The 25,828-nt window shown below is 39.9% G+C and overlaps 1 protein-coding gene across 3 annotated transcripts in view; it reads left to right on the top strand.

Annotated features, from left to right (window-relative positions):
* The first annotated feature begins 331 nt into the window (after positions 1–331).
* Positions 332–25,828, top strand: part of LRRN1 (leucine rich repeat neuronal 1) — a 35,086-nt gene continuing 9,589 nt past the window's right edge. The window contains exon 1 of one of the 3 annotated variants that reach the window (XM_025984535.2): positions 332–561. The gene's annotated coding sequence lies outside the window, so the exon portion shown is untranslated. Of the gene's footprint in view, positions 562–595; positions 672–1,470; positions 1,490–25,828 lie in introns of those variants that run through there. The other 2 variants (XM_025984550.2, XM_072720374.1) reach the window with 2 other exon arrangements.

Below are 25,828 nucleotides of genomic sequence, written 5' to 3'. Positions count from 1 at the left end.
GGAGACCGCGGTGCAGCCAATCGGCGCGCAGCCCATCAGCTGACCGCTTTTGCTTACACCAGGTGCACGCCGGCTGCGGGGAGCACAAAGCGGGGCGCACCGAGGGCGCCGGCAGCGAGCCGCGGAGCTAGGCGAGGCCCGTGCGCCCGCGCCCGCAGCGCCCTCCGGCTCCGGCTGGGGAGAGGGGCCGGTGGCAGCGGCCCGGGCAGCGGTGGCATCCCTAGTTGCCCCGGGCGCCTTCCTCGGGACCTGGTCGCCCCCTGCCTCGCCCTCCGCACCCTACTTCCACCCTCCTTCCCAGCCCTGCCCGCCTCTGCCCCAACCCCCGAGAGTCGGGCTGAGCCCAGGCCCGCGCAGCAGCTGTTGCTCCTGTCGCTGCCTCGCCTCCAGTCTGGGTGCTCTGCTGGGAGCCCCCCGAGGAGGCAGCGCGCGCTGCGGGCTGGGAGGGAGGCGCCGCTCAGCCCGCTGTCCTCCTCCTGCTCCTCCTCCTCCTCCTCCTCCTCCTCCTGCCGCCGCCGCGGGTCCGTGCGCACCCCACACCCCCCCCAGCCGGGCCTCGGGGTAAGTGCGCTCGCCTAGCCGGGCGGTGGCGGGAGGCTCGGGCGGCAGCTGGGGAAGTCGAGGCAAACTTGGCGGCGTGGCGGGCCGGAGAGGGTCTGGGGGACCGCGGGGTAAGATCGCGGGCCTGCGGGGGACGAGGGGGCGCGGCTCCTGGAGCTCAGGGAAACGGCCAAGTCTGGGAAGCGGGACCCCAGTAACCCTCTGCCTCCCCTCTCACCAGCCCCCTCCCCAAAAACCCCTCAGTGGTGGGGTACGGCGATACAGTTGGCACCGAAGGCCACACAGAAACGGGCAAAGGGCAGTGACAGGAGGCGAGCCCGCTGAATTTCGGGCACCAAGGCGGGGGAGGGTGGCGCCCGGGCATCCAGGGGAAGGAGGGCTGCCGGGATGGGAACCGCGTCCAGGGGGTCTGGGGAGTTGGAAAGAGAACCTGGAGACGGGAGAGGAAGGTGGCCGGGAGAGGGAAGAGCTAAGAGGGAGGAGGGCTTGGCCGTGGCCTGGTTGATCAAGAAAGGGGCAAGGGACGAAATTCACAGAGCGTTGGGTGTGATGAAGTCAGAGCATTCGGAAGAACCTGCTCAATTGTCGGGCAGTGTAGATGGGGGAAAGACCTCACCCTACACGTTTTGAGTCCAGGAGTAGCAGCCTCAGGGGGCTGCCAAGGGATGCTCAGATGTCAGGAAAGCCTCCATCCGCTCCAGGAACCCACCCGGTGCTGGGTTCCCGGCTCGGTCGGGGTCGGAGCAAGGAAAGTTTGCCAGCGAGTGTCCTTTGTGCAGCGTGGAGAGGGGTGTGGGCAGCCCCCGACGCGGCGGTGCCCAGGGCCCTGCCGCCACCGCCTCCCGCGGTACCAGTCCCTGCCTTGGGAGGGCCGGGGTGGTGTAGACAGATCCGGCCACGGGAGCGGACCCGGCACTCAGGACTGGTGGTAAACCCGTCCCGGGACCCTTGCGAGGGAGTCGGGGAGGATACGCGGAGTGGGAGACGCGGCGGTGGTCCCTGTTCCGGGAGAAAGGGATCTTGCCTGATGGGTTCACCGCTGTAGCCACAGGGCTAAGTACAGTGCCTGGCGGTGAATGAGTGAATGAATGAATGAGTGAATGAGTGAGTGAATGAATGAGTGAATGACCGGGTATGAATAGTTTTGAGGCATTTGAACTACACGGGCAAAGGCCAAGAGTCCAAGAAAATGGATCCTTCCCTAAATTGTATGTCACCATTAGCATTTTCATTTCCAGATCTGCATAATGAAAAGGGAGATTCAGTGAGGGAAACAGGTATTGCTGACTTGGGCTTTCGCTGGTAGGATTTTCTGAAAGACAATATGTTGTTTTGTTTGCAGTACGCTTTGCCGCCACAGTCTAAATAATATTACTCAGATATGCTCATTACTTCATTATGAAGAGCTAGGACTAGGGACGTTGAAAGTTCAGGAAGACACTTTGATCAGTGTTAAGTCTGGAGTAAAAGTGGTGTTGTTGGCTCCTTGGCCATGTGTGTCCCGAAGTCTCTGATTTGCATGCAAATGTGAGCGAATCCTGGCAGATGTCTGGCCTCATCCTTTCACACGAAGGAATTTGAAAAGACAAGGAGTCTTTAGTTAACAATAGACCTTAAGAAAATGGAATAAAGGCGCAGTGTGAGTTTTTCTGTTTAGGAATTCCATGGCTTGCTGACACCTTTATTCAAGAGCCAAATTCTCTGAGTACTATTGTGTTGAAAGCTCAAAGTACTACTTGCTCTTTACCTGGCGGAGTATTTTTGTGCAACATTCAAGCTGGATGTTCTGAGCTGGATAGTGAGGAAAATGTTTATGTGAAGCAGGCAGAAACTTTAGTCCATTTCTGGTGGTTTGAGGTGATTACTGAATTGACCTTCCAACTTTTAGAGTTTCTTTTCTTTTTATTTTAGTAATTTTACCTCCTGCTTACATTTGCTCTCCATCTTCAGATAGACAAATAGGAAAAGATAATTGTAGTTGGCTGACATGAAGAATGTTTGCTATTCAATCAAAATTATTTTGCTCGTTAAGGCATCAAACTCGTAGAACTGAAGGTGATGAAACCATCATGTTCCTAGTCAACCTGAGAGGTTTTCACAATGAGTGAGGGGTAGTCATGCATTGGACAGCAAACTAGGGAAATTTCTGCCTTGTCTAATATTAGCTAATAGACCACCGCATTGCTCACCTCCTGGAGCAGTGTGACCACTGAACAAAGGGCTGGCAGTGTGGGCTGCACGTGAGCCCTGGGATTATACCTACTGACAAGCCAGTCCCCTTGCCCTCTTTTGTCAGTCAGAAACACTGTTGAAGGGAAAAAGAACCTATTCACTAAACAGTGCTTGCCCCTGTATTCTATATATTCACTGAAAGGGACATTAAAACACGCCCCCCCACCCCCACCCTGCCAAGACAACATTGTTTTGAGGGCTTGGTGTTTGCAGGGGAGGGGTGCACAACAGATGTTAGTCTGCTATTTTACGTGTTTCCTTTAAGTTATTTTTGCTGGTTCAGTGACTTTTACACATAAGGCAGTATTTTCCCAGGAGGGGAAACATGAATTGAGTCAAATTTAAATAAGAAAATGTTATAGCTAAGATTACATTTTGTGTCTTACAGCTATCAAGAGGTCAGAAAGTAACAAATCATAATAAACACTTATGTGACTTAAGGCCAAGATTCTGTCCTCATTATGGACTTGAGGGTTAACTATAAAATAGTTGACTTTTCTAAACGAGGCTATAAGCCATTTTACTGTAAAGTATCTAGATATTTTTGAAACAAACCAGGTAACTTTAAAATGACCACAGCTTTACATTTGTGAGAACTTATTTTAGTTATAATCCTGCCTGTGTGAAATCTTTATTCTGCAATTCTAATAAAAGGGATGATTAGAGCTCATTCCTTGGTAAATGAAAGTAATAAAGTACTTATTGTTTAAAAAAAAAAATCACTGTGCTAAATAAAATCTTAGACCAGATCTAACTGCAGACTCTGACCCTGAACAATACTACACCTAGCTATTGACAGTGTCTGGAATTCAAAAAAAGCAAGGAAAACTCAACCATTGATCTCTCTCTCTGGTTAGTCCCTGCTAAAGCTAGCTTCTTGACCTGAATTGCTAGAGCAATTACCACATATCCTAAAGCAGTGGCACTCAAGGGAACAAACTGGTAGGTACTAAAGAAAATCTGCCTCTACAGAGTTATATTGCTATTTTCCAAGCCAGTTGAGTATGACTATAAATAAACAGAATGGTGGGCTTTTTATGCCACCATAAATAAGCCATACCCCACAAATAAAATGTAGTAAATTATAGGATCTGCATGTCACTTTTTACTAGACTTTCATAATGCTTTCTTAAAATTTATTTTAAGCTACAAAATAATAGTTCTTTGAATGATTCACTTGAACACTAATGTAAGGTTGCTTAAATATTATATTTAATTTTTCAAAATTATTATGCTGAATATCTATTTGGGGTTAAGCCAATCTGGAGAAAAAGCAAATTCCATTTTAGAATCATATTTTGGTTTCTGGGAACAATGGAAGTTTCTTTGACTCATGAATAGAGCTTTGATTAATATTTTATTCAGGGTGAATATATAATTATACAGATGAAGTCAGGAAAACATGTATCCTCTCTTGTTTTGGGCTTAAAGTATAGAATGTAGACAAAAGCTGAACCCTATCTGTAAAATTCAGTAGTTACTATCCAAGGGAACCATTCGCTCTTCAAATCTTCTTAACTGAAGTTTGTTTTTTAAATTTTTTGTTTTAGCATATTACCGTCTGCCTACTTTACAGATATATTACAGGGGACAGCCTCCCAGTCTTAAAACATAGACAAATGCATGCATAATACATAGTTGACATTGCACTTACAATACATCAGAAAATAATATAGTATATGTTTTCAGACTTATAGCACATATAGAACTGTTATGCATATTATTCAATAATTAAAATATATACTATTTGATGTTAAACCTTTTTAAAGAGAAACATTTGGATTACCTATTATTTTTTACTTTTTGGATGTTTTTAAAAGGTCTAGCAAAGGTAGGATGTTATTAGCAATTTTATTCATTATTTGGTTGGTAAGCAAGCTACCATCTAGTCCTAGCTGGGTTTTCTTAGATGTTTCATGACCCTGCCAGTCCTCAGTGTTCTGATTTGTAACATGACCGTGTTGAGAGAATAGAGAGTTTAGAAGGATAACTTACTCGGTGAAACTGCTACAGGGTTTGTGAAAGCTGTGCTTCCAGTACCATAACCAACAAACACGTAACTCAGATGGAACCATTATACTTACTGGAGCGAAAATCATCCCTGACAGGCAAAGAAACTAAACTTTAACTTTCAGTCATACGCCCCAAAGTTCCATCAACGCGGACGAGAGAGTCCTCTCCCAAGATGCTTCCGCATCTACTTACAACACTTCGTTTTGAAAGCTATGGAATGAAAGTGCTTTTACAGTGGCTTATTGCCTTCCATTTACACTGCTTATGGCAAAGGGTTTGGAATGTTATTTGAAAGCTCTGATTAATACAAATGAGCTGTAATTTTCTGACCCAGGCCATCCTACCTCATATCCATTATACCACTGGCAGACATGTGGATTCCACAGCTGTCCCCTCATTTGTGTATGAAACAGACACACTGGTGGCATTTTTTGGTTACCATAGTTACAATAACAATATACATGTGACATGACATCCTTCTACACGAAAGGTTTTTGTATTTTGTAGAACTGAGAATGAAGGACAACTACGTAAAGTTTCGGAGATACGTAAATTAATCTGCATTGTTTTCTGGAGCCACCATTTCAATCATGAGAGGAGAGCTGTCCCTCAGTGGTGTCCAGGAAAGGGCAATTGCAAGAGTTTGGCTCACAAAGATTTCCAAAGGAGGCATTTCCACAATGCCTAACCTCTATAGGAGAATGCTCATTAAATATTCATTTCAAAATATTTGCTCTTCCTATTTAGGCCTGCCCTTTGTGAGATAATGTATTAGCATAGTCATTTTCAATTCATACAGGAAAGAAAGACAGCACCAGTATTAGCATCCATCTCACTAAGACCTAGGAGACAAAAAATCAGTTTGCACTATTAAGCAGTAAGCACAAAGAGAGAATCTTCATTTAGGAACACTAAAAAGCTTTGCAAAGAAAGAAAGGTTGCTTAATTGGTTTCATGCCTATAATTTTCCCCTCTAGAAAAAATGTTAGCATGGCAATAAAGAATATCATTAACCTGCATTGTTATTTCACAATAGTAATAAGTCTTAATTTGCATCCATAATAATCACTGTAATCAAGTACTGTACAGGGAGTCAGGAAGGCACAGGCTCATTTCCCAGCTCTGACACTAATGACTGAATGTGTGACCTTCTAGATGTCCTGTAGATGTCCTGCAACCCTCCCGGTGCTTCATGTCCCTAACTGAGGACTTTTGAAGGATGCAGGAATGCTAGATGTTTCTAGCATTACCACCTGAAAGAATTGTATTTCTGCCCTAAATGCCACAATTGGATGGAGAGCTAAAGGTTTGGGGAACATAGCCATGATGCTCTTTTCCACAAGGTATTTTTTCTGGTTCTAATCCCATAGCTAAGAAAATTTTTTGTTCTTTTAAAAATTTTCTCCCACTAATATGACAATTCCCTATCACCTCACCTGGGCCTTCTTGAGGGAGATAGTTTTACCTGGGATACAGGAAGCTGTTTATGGTCTTGGAACACTTGTTCTCCCAATGAATATATACTGAGCTCCAGCTGTGTGCCAGACGTTATAGGAGGTACTAAAACCAAAAGAAATTAGCTTGATTTTTCTGCAGCTTGTACATTAAATCCATCAGAAGCATTTTGTTTCCATCAGTCATGTATTCTTCTACAAATATTTATGGAGTGAAAAAGGCACTCTGCTGGATCATACACAGGGGTTTTCAACTAGGGGTGATTTTGCCGCCCCCCCCCCCCCGCCCTGGAGAAACTTGGCAATATTTGGAGATATTTCTGCCAGTTGTGACAACTAAGGTAGACGATAATACTGGCATTTAGTGGATAGAAGCCAGGGATGCTGATAAACATCCTAATATGCATAGGACAGTCCCCTCACCACAATTATTTGGTTCAGTGTTAATAGTATCAAAGTTTTGAGAAACCCTGCTCTAAAAGACATTGGCTAAGTTAAAGTCCATTAGGAGTTACAGAAGGAATGACAAGTGCAATAAAATGTGCTGTGATGGCGAAAGAGTGAGCTACAAAAGTACAGAAGTAGGATTCAGATTCAGATTTTGGCCATCAGCAAAGACTTTTAAAAACCTTATGGTGAATTCACAAAACAGGCTTTCACCTGGAACACAGTGTTTGGCAGGAGACAATTTTAAATCTAATCTCACTGAACACAAATGAGTGGGATGGTTACTACCCAGGAGGGTAGACTCCTCTATGTTGCTTAGAATTCAGTGCCTTGAGCAAGCAGAAGAGGAATCTAGAAACATAATGAAAGTCAGTTATAAGAAACCTATAATAGCACATGCTGCATAAAGATGGGCTTCATTGACAAAGAAGGTGAATAATGTCTTGTGTTTTAGAACATTTTGCAGAGTCCTTAAATATGTATTTCATTTGACCTGTATCATTCTGGGACATCAAGTATCATTCTTTCTCTCCTTTTTTTTTTTCAATAACTAAGGGAACCACAGGCATGGACAGTTCAGTGTGACCTTGGACAAGTCACTTAATACATTTCTAGGGTTCCACTGTAAAAGAAGAAGGGTTGCAACTTTCTTTATCCTACCGTAAGTTGAATTTGTGTAAGGTCATACGTCTAGGGTAAGGCTGAATCTGGGATAAGACCTGAGGCTCCCTGCTTGCACCAAGCCTACTTCCTGGCCTGTGGTGACAGAACAGGTAATATGACAGTGACTCAGCACTCTAGCTCTTGGGTTACTAAGGAGAGCAAGGATCTGGGATGTATCAATTAAAATATATCATGCAGGGAAATTTAAGCTGGGTTTCCCAGACACCTAAGGACTAATCAGACTTTCTCTCTAGTATCTTACCTTAAACTGGCCTTAAGAAGCTTAAAAAAATACTTGTGACAAGGTGGGAAGAAACATTCATATAAAAATGATGGCTAGGATAAGAAAATGACATATCCCAGAACGTGGGCAGGAATTGAGGGTGTTCTGCTACAAAAGAAAAGCAACAGTGGCATGGTTTTCTGGTTTTGTTGGGCAGAGGCATTTTAACTTCGTGTGTAAGATTCCATACAGAGAAGTTTGTTTTTGTTTTCAATAGTAAGACTTGTTTATCAAAATGAGTTTTGTAAAGAGCCTTCTCTCAAGGTCTTAAAGATGTAACTTCCCACTTCTCTGAGATAGTGTAATGTTTGCTTGTGAGAAGGAAGACTGAGAAGCTGTACCATCACTCAAGGTTCTTTTCATCTTCACAATTCTGTGATTGCCAAGATCATGAGTGATAGTTACATAGGACTTCAGCCCATGTCCTGAGAGTTTCCAAAACACTGATGGAATCCATAGTAACTCATCCAACCATGATAGAACCACTGGAAACACTGGAGTGGCAATTAACTGGATTTCTCTGCTTGTTCTTTCAGCTCATTATGGTTCTATGTAGTGAAGACTACATGTAAGGTTTAAAACCCTCAAAGGACTAGTTAGTTCTGTTATGTCCTTTGGGGACAACTTGGCTCTGGAATCCCAGCCAAGCTCCTCACATACTCGCAAACTCATCGTTTCTCACCTGGGAGACCAGGTTAAAAAAAAAACAAAAACAAAAACAAAAAAACCTGAGCGTCTTCAAAATCATTTGAAAGAAAAACAGAGTATGTGGGTAAATGCTGGTGAGATATTTTCCTCTTCATGCATGAAGGATAGATAGTACTGTCAAAACAGAACCATAGTAAAGAAGCTTACAAAAGGCTTTACCCTCAGGAGGGACACTGGAGCAAGAGATTCATTCCATGCAAAAGCGATGCTTCAGTAATTAGGAGGAAAATATTACACAGGATTCCTGAATTATATCCCCAGAGCCCCACTATATTACCTAATATAGAGTATAGTAGCAGTAGGAGAATGGTAATGATGATATCCAACAAACTGTGCCAGGAACCATCCCATGCGCCTTATATGTATTAACTCATTTAATCCTTGCAAAAACTCTAGAATGTGGATACCCACTTTACAGTGCAGGAAACTAAGGCACAAAACAAGTAACTTGCCCAAGGTTACACAACTAGTGTATACTTGATAAATATTTGTCGAATGAATGAATACACATCTGTTTTAGAGGAGAGAGTCTTTTTGAATTCTCAGTTTATAGCAGTCCTGCTTTCTAGGCAGGGCACATGAAAAAACTGGCTCTGTGACTGAATGACAGGTAGTTTTAGAGCTGGTAAGTGGCTGAGCAAGAATGTGAATTTGGGTCTGTCTGATTCTGAAACTGCACTGTTAAGGCACTGGGCTGTTCCTTCATCTTTAATTACAGCTATAAAACAAAAGGATTGGACTAGACTACCTCTTGTAGCCCATCAGGCCCTAAACATTCTGTAATTCCATTATTAAAGTAAGGTTTATATAAAATAAGATGATGCATTTTATTATTTAAACTTTAAAATCTACCTTGGTATTTTTATTTAACCAATCATCATTGAATTATTCTTTAAATTGATATTGGCATTATTAACAGCATTTTTTTAAAGATTTGTTTATTTTATTTTATTTATTTTTTAAAGATTTATTTATTTATTTTATGATAGATAGAGAGAGAGAGAGAGGCAGAGACACAGGAGGAGGGAGAAGCAGGCTCCATGCCCGGAGCCCGACACGGGACTCAATCCTGGGACTCCAGGATTGCGCCCTGGGCCAAAGGCAGGCGCCAAACCGCTGAGCCACCCAGGGATCCCCAGATCTATTTATTTTAGAGAGAGAGAGAGAAAGAGAACAGGAGGAGGGGAAGAGAGAAAGGGAGCGAGTCTCAGGCAGACTCTGTGCTGAGTGCAGAGCCTAACGCTAGTCTCAGTCCCATGACCCCAAGACCATGACCTGAGCCTATATCAAGAGTCAACCAACTGAGCATCAAGGTGCTCAACCAACTGAGCCACCCAGGTGCCCCATTAACATCATTTTTAAGTGTATTTAAGATTTAAAAAAATTTTAATGAATAGAAATGCATAAAGATTGCATTATCCTAATCATTACCATCTCACATTGTCATATCATCATTGTCTAAATTTAGAAGGTCTCTAAAAACTGGAAAACATCTTTCTGTTACACAGAAAAAGAAGTAAAATGATTAATTTTGAGAAAAGTTATTATCTTTGATATTTGCGGAGTTTAGATTGCTGAATTTTATGAAAAGTGTTGAATGATTTTTACAAGAACTTAAAACTGCTAGCAATATTAAAAACTACTTGAGTTTGCTTTTAAAGATTGTTTTGCTTTAAGGGATCTTTCTGACATGCAAGTGATACATCAGAACAATGTGAGTCACTACCATAATGATAGAGAATGTATAGCTCAAGGCAGGGCAAAGAGAGGGGATAACTAGGCAGGACTCAGAGTTGGGAAGGATTACTTCCAAAATTGCATCTTTGCTGTGTGGTCTGGAGTGATTTAAGTGAACCTCTCAGTATCCTCATCTGTAAAGTAGAGTTAATAATAGAACCTGCCTTAGGGAATTATTGGATTCGTTCAATGAGATCATGCATTTACAGCCCTTTGCACAATTCCTGGACCAACGTAAGTACTTTGTAAATAGGAGCAATTAGTAGAAGTGGTATTCTATTGAAATCTGACATTTCTGAATGTATGGTGTCTACATTCCAAGGATGCTCACTGAGAGGCAAGTGGAGGGATTTTAAGAGACAACAAAATTCAGACTAGATGTTTGTGAAATCAGTAGTTCACATGGTTGTCACCTTTGTGGTGGACCCTAAGAGAGATCTTTTTGTCCAGACATTCAAGAAATCTTAAGTCAGCTGACATGCTTTAAAAGAAAAGGCAGACAGATGAATACATTACAGCCTTTTTTGTTTGTTTCTATATTATGTTCTGTATCCACTCTCTTTTCTCACTCTGAAAGTATAACAATGCCCCTAAGTTGTAATTCATTTAAGTTGTAAGTTGTAATTCTGACCAAAGAGAATAGATTTGGTTCAGAGCTACCATTCCTCAAAGAGGAACTGAATTCAAGACATTGTCAGAACTAACAGATGCAAAAGCTTCAAATTTGAGGGATCCAGTGTTATATAATAAAGCTGTTGGGCCTGTAAAACTGTTAGAACAATGGTTAGCATCTTGTAAGTGCTCAATAAATCATGCAGCTACCATTGTTATTGTTGATTCTTGGTATCATCATCATCTTCTTCATCTTGCTTCTAGACCAAACTGCAAGACTCCTGATTGGGACTAGATTAGAACCCAATGCAGTATAACTAAGAGTCCTCTTGACAGCAGGGTCAATTACGAAGCAAAAGGTCATCAGACAAGCCAAATAGGGTAACCCTTAAGGAGACATAGCCTCTACCCTGTTATAGCTAGCAGATAGATTTTCATATACACATGAAGGAGAACATCAAGAATATGTATTAACTGCCTCATTATTTTATGAATTCTTTTGGAGCTGTAAATAATAGTTATTTACAAAGAACTTCATTTTTATTGTCTTATTTAATCTTCCTAATCAGTGTCCCAGTTGAGAAGTGACTGCATTTATAGGTAATTAGAGATACCTATACTCAGTTCTTGGATACAGCCACCAAGCTAGTCACATCTGGCAACTCTTGTAGGCCAATAAATAGCATTTTCTAAGTGTGCTGAGAGAAGTACACAGCAGCTCTGGTAGGTATTATCCTCACTTTTAAGATAAAGAAATCTGAGGCAAAGAATTGGTCCAGTATTTTAGAGCTGATAAATATATAGGACCAGGTACTTGCTCTGGTTTTCCTCCTGGCTGAATTAGTCACAATGTCCTTGATTTTCCCACATTTGCTTGTTTTCAAGTATAGGATGTGTTATCTTAATTTAGGATTATTTATTTTCATCTCTCTAATAACACCACCAACAGAAACTCTGTGAGGGAAGTCCATGACTTACTTAGACTTGGATCCCTTGCAACTAGAACACTTGGCGCATGGAAAATGCACTTAGCAAATAGTCAATGAATGAAAGAGGAAAGGGATTTTCATATCCTATCTATTTTGTCATGCTGCTTTTTCTAAAATTTTTTTACAAAATTATTTCCTATAGTTTGGTGGAAATGAGTAGATTATAAACCTGCATTATATCAGAGATGTGCTGCATTACTATTTGAGAGAGGTTATTACAGAAAGTTGAACTCATTTGGGGATGCTTTTATGATATTAATGCCAGGGAAGTGTTATTAATCAAAAAGTATTCATTAAATGCATGTAGAATATCAAGTGCCATTAGAAGGGTGATGTGGGGGATGAAAAAAGTATACATCATGTTACTTACATCCCAAATGAATTTTGAGACTCACTGGGAAGAAAGAATGAACAGAAACAAGACAGAAAATAATTAAGTGATAATCTATGGAAATTCCATGACAAAACAGAAAGAAAACAGCTCAGATGAGATGGGTCTGTGTATGATTGCAACTCTATTACATACTATCTGTATGGTTTTGGTTAAAAGACTCAATTTATTTGACCCCCAAGCTCTTTCATCAAAGAATGGAAGAATGATATGAACCCATAGGTTTGCAATGAGAATATGTGAGAAAGCATTTGATACAGTGCTTAGAACACGACAGTTATCAACTTCAGTCGTCTGGCAAATATCAACAACACCACCTCTGTGCAGATCATTTTCTTTGAGCTGGTGATACAGTGAGGAGTAAAATGTGGTCCAGTAATTCTGATGTATGGCTTGCCATCTGATGGGGGTAACAGCATTAATCCAATTACCACACAAGTAAATGTGGAAGTATGGCTGTATTAACTCCAGTGAAAGAGAAGTACACAAGGCCGGAAGAGAATATTGCATGGAGGATTCTAAGAGAAATCCTTCCTAAAGAAATAGCATTTCAATCAAAATCTCAAGGGTAAATGAGAATTACTGAAGCAGGAGGAGTGCAAGGGAAGAACTTTGTAAGCCAAGCCCTGGACATCTGAAGGAGCTTGATGGGTTTGAGGAACAGAGAGACCAGTGTGGCTTAAAATAGAAAAAAGGGGAGATCATTAATCTCAAACCTTCCTTCGCCCCTTCCTCCAAAGCATACTTGGAGTTCAGAGAAAACAGAATTGCTAATTAGTATGAAATTCCACAGAAGGAGAGTGTGCATTATGCATGGAGGGATTGGGATATGTTGAATCTCATCACGGAAGGGGGGGAAAGATGACAGAAGGCTTTAATGTCTGGAGAAATGAATCACATAAGCAAGGATTCAAGGGTCTTGTCTGGGTTAAGTGCATGCTGGTACTTGGCATGTTTGGACTGGCACATGCCAACCTCCAAGAGCTAAAGGGCACACCAGGAAGAAAATATCTCCTTCATTTCTATGACTCTTGGTTAAAGATATAATGTATGTGAAAGTGGTACACAATGTCTAGTGATTTAGTTTATCTTCTTTTATTATTTGCTTTCCATTGCCTCTCCCTGCCCCCTTGTAATACATTTCTCTTTTATTGTGGATGAATCTTTCATGATCTCCATTTTGTAAATTGTACTTAGCCACATCTGGCTGGTGTTAACATGAAAGAGGTGATGGGTGTTGAATGTTCAAGATCCTCCAAGAGATTTAGATGGTAAGTAATTTCATTAGGGTGCTAATGACCATAAAACCTAGTTGTTATTGATTTGTCCTCCATGGAGAAATCTACTTTTCTGCCTCATCTCAGTTATTATCATTCATAATGCAGAGATCATTTCAACACTAAGTTACTAATGCATGTCCCTATAATAATTCGTTTTAGCTCCATCTTTGTATTGACATATAACTAAATTCAGATGCTATCGCCAAGTAGTTATCAAAGGAGATGGTGGAGGTAGTGACTTACTCTTCAGTAAGACGCAGAGTTAACCTTCAACTTGTACTGTGTTTTGTAGTGGTACATCTCGGGCTCCACTGAGCCCTTTCATTTTCTCTCTATGCCTCTTGAGATCTTAAGTTTTCTATACTATACCCTCATGAGAAAAACATCCAACTTCTCTATAACTTCACTCCCAAACTCCAAATGCCTGCTGGCTATTTTCACCCTAAAAATCACATCACCAAAGGGTCAAAGAGATGCAGTGGTATCTGGGATCCAGAATGAGCTATGGCTGTACAAGAGTATACCATAGCCTTCTTCAGAGGAATAAGCACCAAAAACTGGCCCAGCAGAGAGAACTAGAGGAAAGCATACTCTAACCTCTCTCTCTCTTCCAACCCTCTAATCACACAAATGGAAACTCAGCCCACTTTCAGAGTGAGCTCTTGCTTTTGCATCCCCCTATCTTGTTTTGGCAACCACTATCCTCAAAGTCAAACAGGCTGAATACCTTGATATTATTTTCAATTCTTCCCTCCCCATTTCTACATCTAGTCAAGGGTTATATGTTAGTTACCTCTCTACTTGTAAGTCTCCATTGTTTCCTAAATATGGCTCTTCTCTGTTCTTACTATCACAATTCCAGTTCCATCACCTCTTATTTCACCTATTGTGAGTGCTTCTTAATGAGTTTCCCTATATCCATCATGTTCCCTCTCCACAGTCTAACACATAGCTGATTGATACATTTTTCTGAATTATAGAAATGATCCCGTAGTTCCCATTGTAAGACATTTAGTGATCCCCACTTGCTGTAGGATTGTGCTGGATATTTTCTATATCCTTCCAGATCCATCCTGCCCTTCTCCACTTTTCTTTGTACTCTGAGCATCAGACTTGAATGGACTGCCTCAGTGGATCCTTTACCACCTGGCTTCTTGTTGGCTTTTGCTTCTTGCAGCAGCTAACTCAGAGGCGTTTGGTCATCCTCTGTGAGTCTGCCTTAACCTTGTCCCTGCCTTGTAAATGGTCGCTATTTAAAACTTTCCTTAGTCACTCCTTTTTGAGTGTACCATCTGTTTTCTGCTAGATCTTGGAAAAGGATAATAAATGAAAAAAAAACCTCTTTAGTGAAGCAGTAAGAGCCTCCATATCTAGGTACCATCCAACCTTTCTGACTTGATTTCCATTCCTAGCTTGGCAGATCTTAAATCCCAATAAAAATGAAACAGTTGCTGTTCCATATACCTATCCAGGCTCTGTTGCTTTGGTACCTTTACATCTATGGTTTGCTGGTAAATGTTTAACAACCAGCTCTCCAAAAACATAAAACCCTGATTCATAGTGTTCGCCAATTTCTGTGGTGTAAATACACCACTAGTACCAGTTTTAAGCTATGGACATGATGTTTCTGAACATCATCACATTTGGAAGGAAATGGTGACAATTAACCAAGGATGCCACTGCTTCTCATATACCTTCCCCATCACCAAGAATGCATGGTTTCCTGCCCCATGACTCCCAGAGCCTTACACAGAATTCTTGCTCAGTAAACCATTATTTGGATTGATTTCTATCATTCCTGTGGGCATTTGGAATGTTACTGAATTGCCAGCCCACGGTGATGGTATTACTTCTTAACCCAGAATTTGCTCTTCACTGCCAACATGGGTGCTAGATTTTTGAGACTTAAAAGCCATAAAGCAAGAATAAGCTACACATTTTATGACAAGTTGCAGAAGCTTACTACTTAAAGTTGCCTTATTCTCCAGGAAAATGAATCTCATTTGCTGGTCTTGTTTTCAAATGTGGTCTTCCTTATTCTTATTTAAATATCATTTGAAGTAATAAACCATCATTAAAATATATTTCTTCTCCATTTTAACAATTTGAATATTCCACAATTTAAATTGTGTCTCCTTAAACCTAAAGCTCTACAGAAAACTTTTAAGGTGCATGTTAGTCCTAGATAGATAGGATTGCACTACAATTTATCTAAATTATATTTCATTAAGAAATAGCCTTTTTTATTTAGAGATCATTTTAATTTTGTTTCACTGACAAAAATGATTCCTATATTTAAAGTTTAAAAAATAACTGCAATTTCTATTAGACAAGTTGGAGGTAAATAATAAAGATGATCTTTTAATAGCATTGCATAATTGTATGTTTTAATGGCTATAAATGACAATATAGATATTCAACTAAAATTATTCTTTTTACTTTCAATTTAAAAAAACACAGGAGTTAAAGAAAGACTATAGAAAACACTATGATTTATAATGCCTCCTGGCATTTTAATGTTCTCAGCTGTTCTTTTGCACAATATGATTATACAAAGCCTAAACTGTGTAATTAAGGACCATCCCACTAAAGTGCTCTGGTGGATTTATGGTGTTTGGGTCATCAACAATCTGAGCACTTTGAGTATTGGACCATTAGTTTCAAATGCATACTAACATAGGGGAACACACTGGCATCAAGAAGAACCTATAATAAGAAACAATTTCAAATTCAGGGAAGTAGCTTTCACCTGATTTTCATTTACCAAAACAATTTTAAAACGTGATTACCAGAAATTCTAATTAACTAGAATTTTTTTCCTCTGGAGTGTGCTTTTAGGAGAAAAGGGAAAACTGGAAGAAAATAAGTAATAACCAAGACCTTCCATTTGGGAAAAAAAGATTTCCAATATGAGTTCATTATCAGGGCTGGAAAAAAAAAATGTCTTAAAAAAAAAAACCCTAAAGCATAACTACCCTTACCAAAAAGCAAAAACAAGGGTATTAAAAATTGAAACTAAAAGTTTTTTAGGAAACCTTCAGCTACCCAGAAAATTTTAGGAAACCTTCAGCTACCCAGAAAATTAAATTCACAAATTCCCTTAATCTTCTGGCTAACCCAAGTTTTACTCTACAGACATACAGACTCTACATACAGTTTTCATACAGACATACAGACTCTACATACAGTTTTCTTGTATGTACATAAGAGAATGCTATATGCAATCACAATCTTTCAGGAGATCCAATAAGATGATTGGAACAGGTGGTATCACAGAAAAGGCTCTGACTTAAAAACACAACAAACTTGAATTTAATCTCAGCTCTTTGATCAATTAGCTGTGGGAATTCTGATAGGTCACTTAATCTCTGAGCCCTGAAGTCATTTGTAAAACAAGAATAATCACACCTGCCTCCATTGGGGTGCTGTAAGATCATAAAGCACTTTCCATGGCGCTGCCCCTTTTGTTCTAAATCCTCTCTGCCCCTGTCTTTTGGCCATTGTGACATTTCCTTAGAGAGCCACTGCGCAGCCCCAAGCCTTCAGAGAGAAGATTTGAACAGGCAGGCACACTTTTTACTATATTCATTCTCCCGATGATGAAGAAAATCAAGTTCTTTAACTCTTTTATTAGAACAGTCATAAAAAAATAATTGCAAAAAAGAACTTGAAGCCAAGTTTATTTTAAGAGTTCAGGGGCAGATGGCTTTATTTTGCTTCTTTAAAAGAGATGGCATTCTGTAGAAATACAGTGTGCTTGAGGTCTATCAAGCTGAAGGGCAAATGCTGTCATTTACCTGAACAGGGCTGTCTTTAACTTTGAGTAGCAGGAACTTTAATACTAAATATATGAACACTTCCATGTATCAGTCTCCACTTGTTAAAGGAACATTTTAATGTGGAAGGGATATGTTTTTGAGATTTTCTGTCTAAAGTTTAAACAGCAGTTAGTCTCCTAATTGGCACATTCTAAGCAGAGAATATTTCTTTAGAGAAATATCATTAGATCAGAGCTAGAAGTATAGGCTCCCACCTTAAGGACATTGGATGTCTTATGTTTTAAGTAAAAATTTTGTTAAAATGTCACATTGTTAAGATATTAGTGGATTAAAGAATATAACAAAAGATGGTATAGAACTCTTTGAGCAAAGAAAAATGCAGTAAATACTCTGAAAAGGATGTGACAATGCTTGCCATTTTCCTGATGAGAAGTATTTTCACTATTACGAACTAAACTTTAATTTGGTCTAAGAGCAAAAGCAAATCTGATACAGTCTAATGGGATCACTTTCCTTGATTAGCATCCAAAAATCTACAGTATTGGTATTAGCAGCCTACATATTGGCACTTTCAGTACCAACTATGATAAGTGTGCTATTTCATTGGTCTGTCTGTAGTTTTGAATGTATAATCAGGAGCCATTGTAGCAACTGGCTCCTTATGCAACATTTATTAACATGGCATGGTGAAATCTCAGTCTGCGTTGAAAATACTAAGCGATATACTGTGAAGTACTTAAAAAGAAGTAATGAAACTGAGCCTTCTAGGCATATAAGGCTGCCAAACTGAAGATTTTACATTTATTTAACATTTAATCATGTCGGTAATTACAAAGCAATTATTTCATATAGACATATTATGGGAGGAGAATTAAAATAATTTGTAAAAAGAATAAAAGTAATTGATTTTATGGTAGTTTTTATATCACTACACTTGCTGGTACTAAAAAGGAGCAATAAAATAGCCCAGTTGTTGGTTCATGTTTTGTTCTGTTTAGCCTTCTGTCAGTTTCTCAATTCAATAATGTTCAATTGCTACTTTATGATTCCAGCAATGCAAATAGCTAATTTCTTAAAAAGAAAGAAAGAAAAAAACTTTCTTGGTCCTACTTTGCCTATCACAGAATCTCAGGTTTTTCAAAAGATAGTCAAAAGATCATTGGTTTAGGAATTCTTTAAAGTGTATCTGGTGTATGACTTTTAAAATACTGAAGGAAAAATTATTTTGGCATACAGCTGAGATCATAAAAAGCATTAGTCGTGTTTGCTAGATCCTAGAAGAAGCAGCAGCAAAGATCATTAAGTTTACCGCTGCTTTTAAAATTAAGAAATGGGTGTCTCACCATCCATAAGATTACAGACAACCCGTAGAAAACATTTCCTTTCATAATCAATTCTTTTTTTTTTTTTATTTATTCATGAGAAACACACACAGAGAGAGAGAGAGAGAGAGAGGCAGAGACACAGGCAAAGAGAGAAGCAGGCTCCATGCAGGGAGCCTGATGTGGGACTCGATCCCGGCTCTCCAGGATCACGTCCTGGGCCGAAGGCAGGCGCTAAACCGCTGAGCCACCCAAGGATCCCCTCATAATCAATTCTTATGTATAGTAGGTATGCAGTGGGGAGAAGGAGGGTGAGGAGAGTCAGCATCTTAAGTATTTAATAAAATAACCATTCATATAAAAATAATTAGGAGTAGCTGATGTACATAGAGCACTCTATTAGTTTCCTAGGACTGCTATAAGAAAGTACCAAAACTTGGTTGGCTTAACAGAAATTTATGGTTTCACTAGTCAGAAATTTTAAATTCCATTTCTCATTCACAACAGCCACATTTCAATATTTACTACTTAATACTTACCCTACAGGGAGTGTCAAAACAGAACATTTCTGGCATTGCAGAGAGTTGTACTGACTAGTGCTTATGGAGCCAGCACAGGTTGGCAACTTTCTGCTCTTCCCAAGGATTCACATAATCTACTCACTCATTCCTCCTTTTTGACATGTTATCTTCTTTTACAGAGTCATTTGGGCATTTGTCTTTTCTCCCCACAGGATTGTAAACTCTTTAAGGGCATGGTCTGGTCTTTCTGGCCCTGTGACCTAGTAAACACCCTGTCAGTGTTTAATTACTCTAATAAATTAGGCACCAGTTTATTGGACCTCTTTTGCATTTAGTCTGAATCTAGATTTTATTGGAGTCTGTAGAAAAGAATGAATCAGAGAGCAGGTATTTCCTAAATCACCAGGATTCGGACGTATGGGCAGCAGATATGTGCTAAATGGCAAGGGTTCTTGTTTGTTTTTGTATCAGCCCAAGTATAAGAAGAGCCCCAGCAGGACTGTATTTGCAAGCTTAAAATTATTGTTACATTTGGGTACCTGGAAAGCACATTTTAACTGATTCACTTATTTTATTTGTCTACTGAGTGCCCACAAGGTAGATGGCAGGTTAGTGCCTGGCCCTGGATGACTCACTGAACAAAACAGAAACAGGGTCCCTGTCCTGTGATACTTAATTCTAGTTCTGGCAGATTAAAATATTAGCAAGGACTCCCCCTGTCCAGAAAGGCTGGATGGGAGGAGTATAATTTGGGCTCTAGCCTCAGATGCCTGCATTCACTTAGAACCTCCACCACTCTCCTGGCTCCATGACCTTGACCAGATTGTTTTATTATATCTGAGTCTCCATTTTAGCATCAGTAAAACTGGGGGGGAAGATGGCTCCCACCTCATGCAGTTGTGAGCATTAAATAAAATAGTTTGTGTGAAGTCCTTATGCTGTGCATGTTGCATAGTAAAAGCTAAGTGCTTATTAGTAAGTACTAACTGCTATTATTCTTATGACTACTACTGAGCCAGAATGACCCTGCAATGAACATTAGATGTAAATAATGGGAAGTGATTATATGCTAGAAAATACCTCATTATTTGGAAAGTATGTTTCCTGTCTTTCATGGCCTAACAATTTAATTCCCTTTGCTTACTGTATTTTGCACCTAGAATAACTAAGATGGAAGTGTGTCCTATATGCCCACCCTTGGGGTGCCTGGGTGGCTGAGTCAGTTAAGCAGCTGCCTTTGGCTCAGGCATCAAGCTCCTTGCTGAGCAGGGAGCCTCCTTCTCCCCGCTGCTGCTTCTCCTGCTTGTGCTTTCTCTCTGTCAAAAAAATAAATAAAATCTTAAAAAATATAATAAATGCCCATACCTTGTTTTACTTATTTTTTCCTTTGGTATAGGGTTTTATTCATTTGGGATACTTCTTTCTAAGACAATTAAGAACAGAAATGCTTTGAATGTCATTCAACTCTTATGAGGGAGGTATGCTTTTTAACATAGTTGCAAAGGAGAATCCTTTAAAGAGGCTTACCATTAAACTGCAAAATTGAAATCCTAAGTAACTAGCATGCAAAGATTTAATTAGCATGGTCTCATTAAAATAAATGTGTGACTTTTTTCTTCCAAAAATGACATTGCCTTTGAAAATACATCCTGGAAGTGAGTTGTAAAAGAGGGAAGAATTGAACTTCAAATTAAATTGAAGGCAGTCATGTGATACTTGGGGGGGGGGGGTGCAGTTTGAGATTTTTCTGAGCCCTGTCCATTGTTTGTCTGATGGAGAACACCTCCTTATGTACTGAATATCGTATTACATAAGAAAATAAAATAAAAATCTTGGAACTACCAGATTCCCCTATAAAATTCATTGCAAACCAAACTGCAGAAATATTTCTGTGCCTTTGCTTTAAAACCTTTCTCATATTCTGGAAATCTATTCTATCATTTCCTGAGAGACCTCAGAAACACAAGATTTCTCAGTGGTAACCAACCTATTTGGCAAAGAGATGAGTCATCCCTAGGTTTTTACTATGATTTGTTGAGCTCCCATCAAAGACTGCATTGTTTTCAAGAGCTATAAATGCTCCCAACCACCCAATGTACACTTCTGATACTTCATCGACAGTCCCGTTTATACACTTCAAAACTTAGGGTTCTTTGGGATGACCATGTGACATTTGAGACTGTGTTTAGGGCACAGGCTTTGGAGCCAGGCTATCTGAATCCTGCTCTATCTAATCTAGCTGCATGTCTTGGGCAAGTTACTTAATTCTCTATGCATGGTTTCCTCAATGTGAAAAGGGACAGTCATACTGCTTACCTCCCATGGATGTTATGAGGAAAAAAACACCAAATAAGGGCTAGGTTTATTTTATTATTATTATTTTTAATTTATTTATTCATGAGAGTCATACAGAGAGAGGCAGAGACACAGGCAGAGAGAGAAGCAGGCTCCATGCAGGGAGCCTTTTGTGGGACTCGATCCCAGGACTCCAGGATCATGCCCTGGGCTGAAGGCAGGTGCTCAACCACTGAGCCACCCAGGCATCCCAAGGGCTAGGTTTAAAAGAAAGGAAGGAAGGAGGGAGGAAGAACAAAAGAAAGGAAGGAAGGGAAGGATATCTGTTCTAGATAATTTTCAAGAAAACCATTAATTTCCTTTTTGGAAGAGCAAATATTAACTTAGGTTTTTAGCACCTGACTCTAATTTTCTAATTGAGAATTCCAAAGGAAATTTATGATTGTCAAGACTCTGCTCTGTACCCACCACTGCTCAAGCCTCATTCCCTCATTTAATCTTCACCCTATGAGGCAGATCTAGAACTATCTCCTAACGGATGAGGAAACCAAGACCAAGGTGGACAACTTATCCAAGGCACCATAGATACTGCCAGGATATGGATTTAGCTCTGTCTGCCTCTTGAGACCATGCCTTTTCTTTAAAAAAATGAAAACAAAACAAAAAAATAAACACTGTGGTTTTTTAAAAGCCAGGACCAAGTGTTTTGCTCCTAGGCATGAAGAGTGCTGCTTATATGGGTGCCTTTAAAAGTAGAAACCCAGGAAAAAGTCATCAAATGCCTAAAATCCTGGAGCTGGAGAAGCCCTAAGACATCTAGATTTAGCCTAACCTCAACACTTAAACTTAGGGCAGATAGCCTGCATGATCTGAGTTGGAGCCAAAGCTAGAGAGGTAAGGACCCCCTAACTGTTGTCCAGTGCTTTAGCCTCCGTACCATGTTACCTCTCAACCTTCCTGAAATTACCAGATAGGGATTCTGAACTAGATAGCTTTAGGGTGTGGGCCCTATGTCCTTGACTTGCTATCTTTTTTTTTTTTTTTAAGGATTTTATTTATTTATTCACGAGAGACAGAGAGAGAGAGAGAGAAAGAGAGAGAGAGGCAGTGACACAGGCAGAGGGAGAAGCAGGCCCCATTCAGGGAGCCTGATGCGGGACTCCATCATGGGTCTCCAGGATCATGCCCTGGGCTGAAGGTGGCGCTAAACCGCTGAGCCACCCGGGCTGCCCTTGACTTACTATCTTATTTGAGATCTTGAACAAGTGACAATTTTTCAGAGAAAATACTTTACTATACATTCACTATAGCAGTGAATATATAGTAAATCTTTTATTAAATTAAGTCTGTTATTGGGATGCCTGGGTGGCTCAATGGTTGAGCGTCTGCCTTGGCTCACGGTGTGATCCTGGGGTCCTGTGATTGAGTCCCACTTTGGGCTCCCTGCAGGGAGCCTACTTATCCCTCTGCCTGTGTGTCTCTGCCTCTGTGCATCTCTCATGAGTAAATAAATATTTAAAAAAATAAGTTTGTTATTAAAGTTAGATATATTCCTAGTATTATATTATTCATAAGGCCTATTCTATCTTGAATGCCCATTTCCAACTCCTACTAATTGTTCATATCCACTTTATATTTCCTACATTTGAATTTCTGTGCCCTTACGAGTTTGCAACACATTATCCATTATCAAATTAAGAGAAGTTTAATCTATGCATTCTAAAAATTAAACTTGGGATTTGGCCATGTTTATGTAGAATAGATCAACTATGATCAATTCACTGCCGCGTTAAAAAAAAATCAATGAACATGGTTAAGCTAACCTGACTTAATTTTTTGTTGTAAGTTGGCCATCAGCATGATTGATTGAGCTGTCCACCCTATCCCTGATCTACCTAATCAAAGGTCAAGATGGTGGTTATTAAACATGCCATTTCACTCCCTAAATTGAAGGATGTTTTCTTATGCTTCTAATAAAGAATAATTGATTAATAGAGCACTAGAAGGTAAAATCCTTCAAAGAATTTTAGTTCCTGCCCAAGTGATCAAGAATATAAATTTCAGCTAACCCTATTCTAAGTGAAATAGTGTGGGGTTCTGTAGTGTAAAGAAACAGGTGTTTGGAGAATAGGAATGGAGTCAAGTTTGTCTTCCAAACATGTAACGTCACTTCTCTGGAAAATGAGGTGTTTTAGATGTGTTAGATGCCTTTTCCAACTTTTACAATTTGTGTTTCTCATACTTCACAGGGAGGTTAGCTTGTTTGCCTTTGATTAGTTGAAGCCAAAAAATCTGAAGTACATAGTATTCCCAAGGGCTCTTCCACAAGCACCTTTCCCCACCAGGCCAAGGCATCTACTTGGATTTGGATTTATGCCAGCAGGCTGTGTCTGGATTTTTTGCTTTTCATTTTTCTTTCTTTTTTTAAGTTTCTTTTGTAATTCTTTAGTCCATTTAATCTAGCCTTGTCATTTACCGTGCCTGGCCAAACCTGCAAGGACTAACGTGCTGTGCTGTCCATGCCCAGATCCTCTTAGGAGCTGAATGAATTGTGACCCCAGCTTCTATGCTAAGCTTGGAGACCAGCTGCGCCTTTGGGTTTTTCCCAGAGATGTTGGCCGATGCTGCACCTGCAGTGTGATGGATTTGCCCTCGCCCAAATGGGGAAGGAAAATGAGGGGGAATCAAAAGATCACTTGTGTTCACCCTCTTCTTTGCACAGTAGTGCATTTATACCACCTAAATATACCAGAGATTTTTTGAGACTTTATTAATTAATAATAATCAATATAAGAAGAAGAAAGTAAAATAAAACTAGAGAACAGACAAATTTTTCTCTGGGAATCTGGAAAACCATAAACATTTAAAGTGGTCAGATTAGTAAATTCTGAATTAGGGATCAAGGCATTTGGGTTTTATTTTGTTTCTCTGCCAATTAACTGGGTCATCTTGGATCACCTAGGAGACCTGTAAGGTTCTGCCTGCCTTTGAAAGTAGGTCTTCCAAAACAAAGAAGTGTAAAATGAAATTTTTGTAAATGCAACACTTCTTTTTAAACCACTAAAGTTTTCTTCTGAGCAAAGATTCAGACTGTAATATAGTGAGTCTCTAATTATAGGCTTTCACATATGGAGTATTTACCAATAATAGTTTAAAATTGATATTCAATCATCTGCTTATCAAATACATTAGCTCAGCATTATAGCTGATAAGATTATTATTATATTTATATATAATTCAGAGGTTGCAAACTGGCCACAGGCCTTTAAAAGCAGATGGTTTTTGTTTGACCTACACAGTTAACATTTTTGGATGCCTTTAGAGTCCATGCACACTCCAGCTCCTTACATGACTTTGTAAGATTCAGCTGACTTCACCTACCCTAGCCCCCGAAAACTCTTAGAGTTTGAGATCTTGGCATAATCAAGCTAGTTGCCCCAATAACAATTTAATAACAAAAAAGGAAGGAAAGAAGAGGAGAATTGCCTTAGAAAATGGCTAGAAGTAGTTTTTCACGACACCAGGAGAATGGGTTGAAAGATGACTTCCTGAGGTTCCTCTTAGCCACAGGGAAGCTGTGACTACCTTTCCTCTCAACCTACTTACTATAAGATAAATAAAATAGGACACAAAGTTACTAGACTTGCTCAAGGTCAGTTAGGAAGTTTGTGGTGAAACCAAAATTAAGAATCCCTTCCCTGGTGTCCTCATTCTGTTGCTCGGCCCACTCAGACATGCTGCTGCACTGCTTGCTGATGAATAATGTGGGCTCTCAGGAACAGTTCCTTATGCAAAAGAGCCTCAGCAAGCTCCATTATGTCCTTGCAAGGGGAGAGACTTTATTGTTTCCTTAATGCGTTATGGAGACTATTATAGCTCTTCCTCCCATATGAACCCTCCATCTGTGATCACTAACACATACTACAGGGTGTTTTGCTTTGGATAATGTGTGAACAAGGAACATAATTTGGGGAAGTGGTTGAAAAAAGAAATCTAAGATTCAAGAAGGGCTAGGACCAGACAAAAGTCCAAGAAACTAATGTCTTTAAAAGCAATCCATTCGGGGCGCCTGGCTGGCTCAGTCAGTAGAGCATGTGACTCTTGATCTCAGGTTCATGAGTTGGAGCTTCATGTTGGTATAGAAGTTACTTTAAAAAATAACAATAATAAAATAAATAAAATAAAAATAGCCTATACAGATGCATTGTTCACAATGTATTGCTAGACCTTATTTCCTTCCCAAGGAAAATAAGAAATACCCTCCAGAAGGATTTGCTGTGATCTCTCGATGGCTCTACCTGCACTAGCCATCTACATTGTTCCAAGCCTCTGGCCACTCTTTAGAACTTGTAGTTGCTAATGTCACAAAAGGTACCCTCTGCTGATTTCAATCAACTTCCTACTCCTTCCTTTCATACTCAATACCCATTAAAAAGACTCAGAGCCAATGAGACATCAAACGTGTAAATAATAATACCTAACATCTATTGGGCACTATGAGCCAGGCCCTCTGCCAAAAACTTTACATTTAATATCTTATT

This window comes from Vulpes vulpes, chromosome 9 (assembly GCF_048418805.1).
Source record: "Vulpes vulpes isolate BD-2025 chromosome 9, VulVul3, whole genome shotgun sequence".
Lineage (NCBI taxonomy): Eukaryota > Metazoa > Chordata > Mammalia > Carnivora > Canidae > Vulpes > Vulpes vulpes.
The sequence above is the reverse complement of the archived record's forward strand: the minus strand, read 5'-3'. Positions and strand labels throughout refer to the sequence as shown.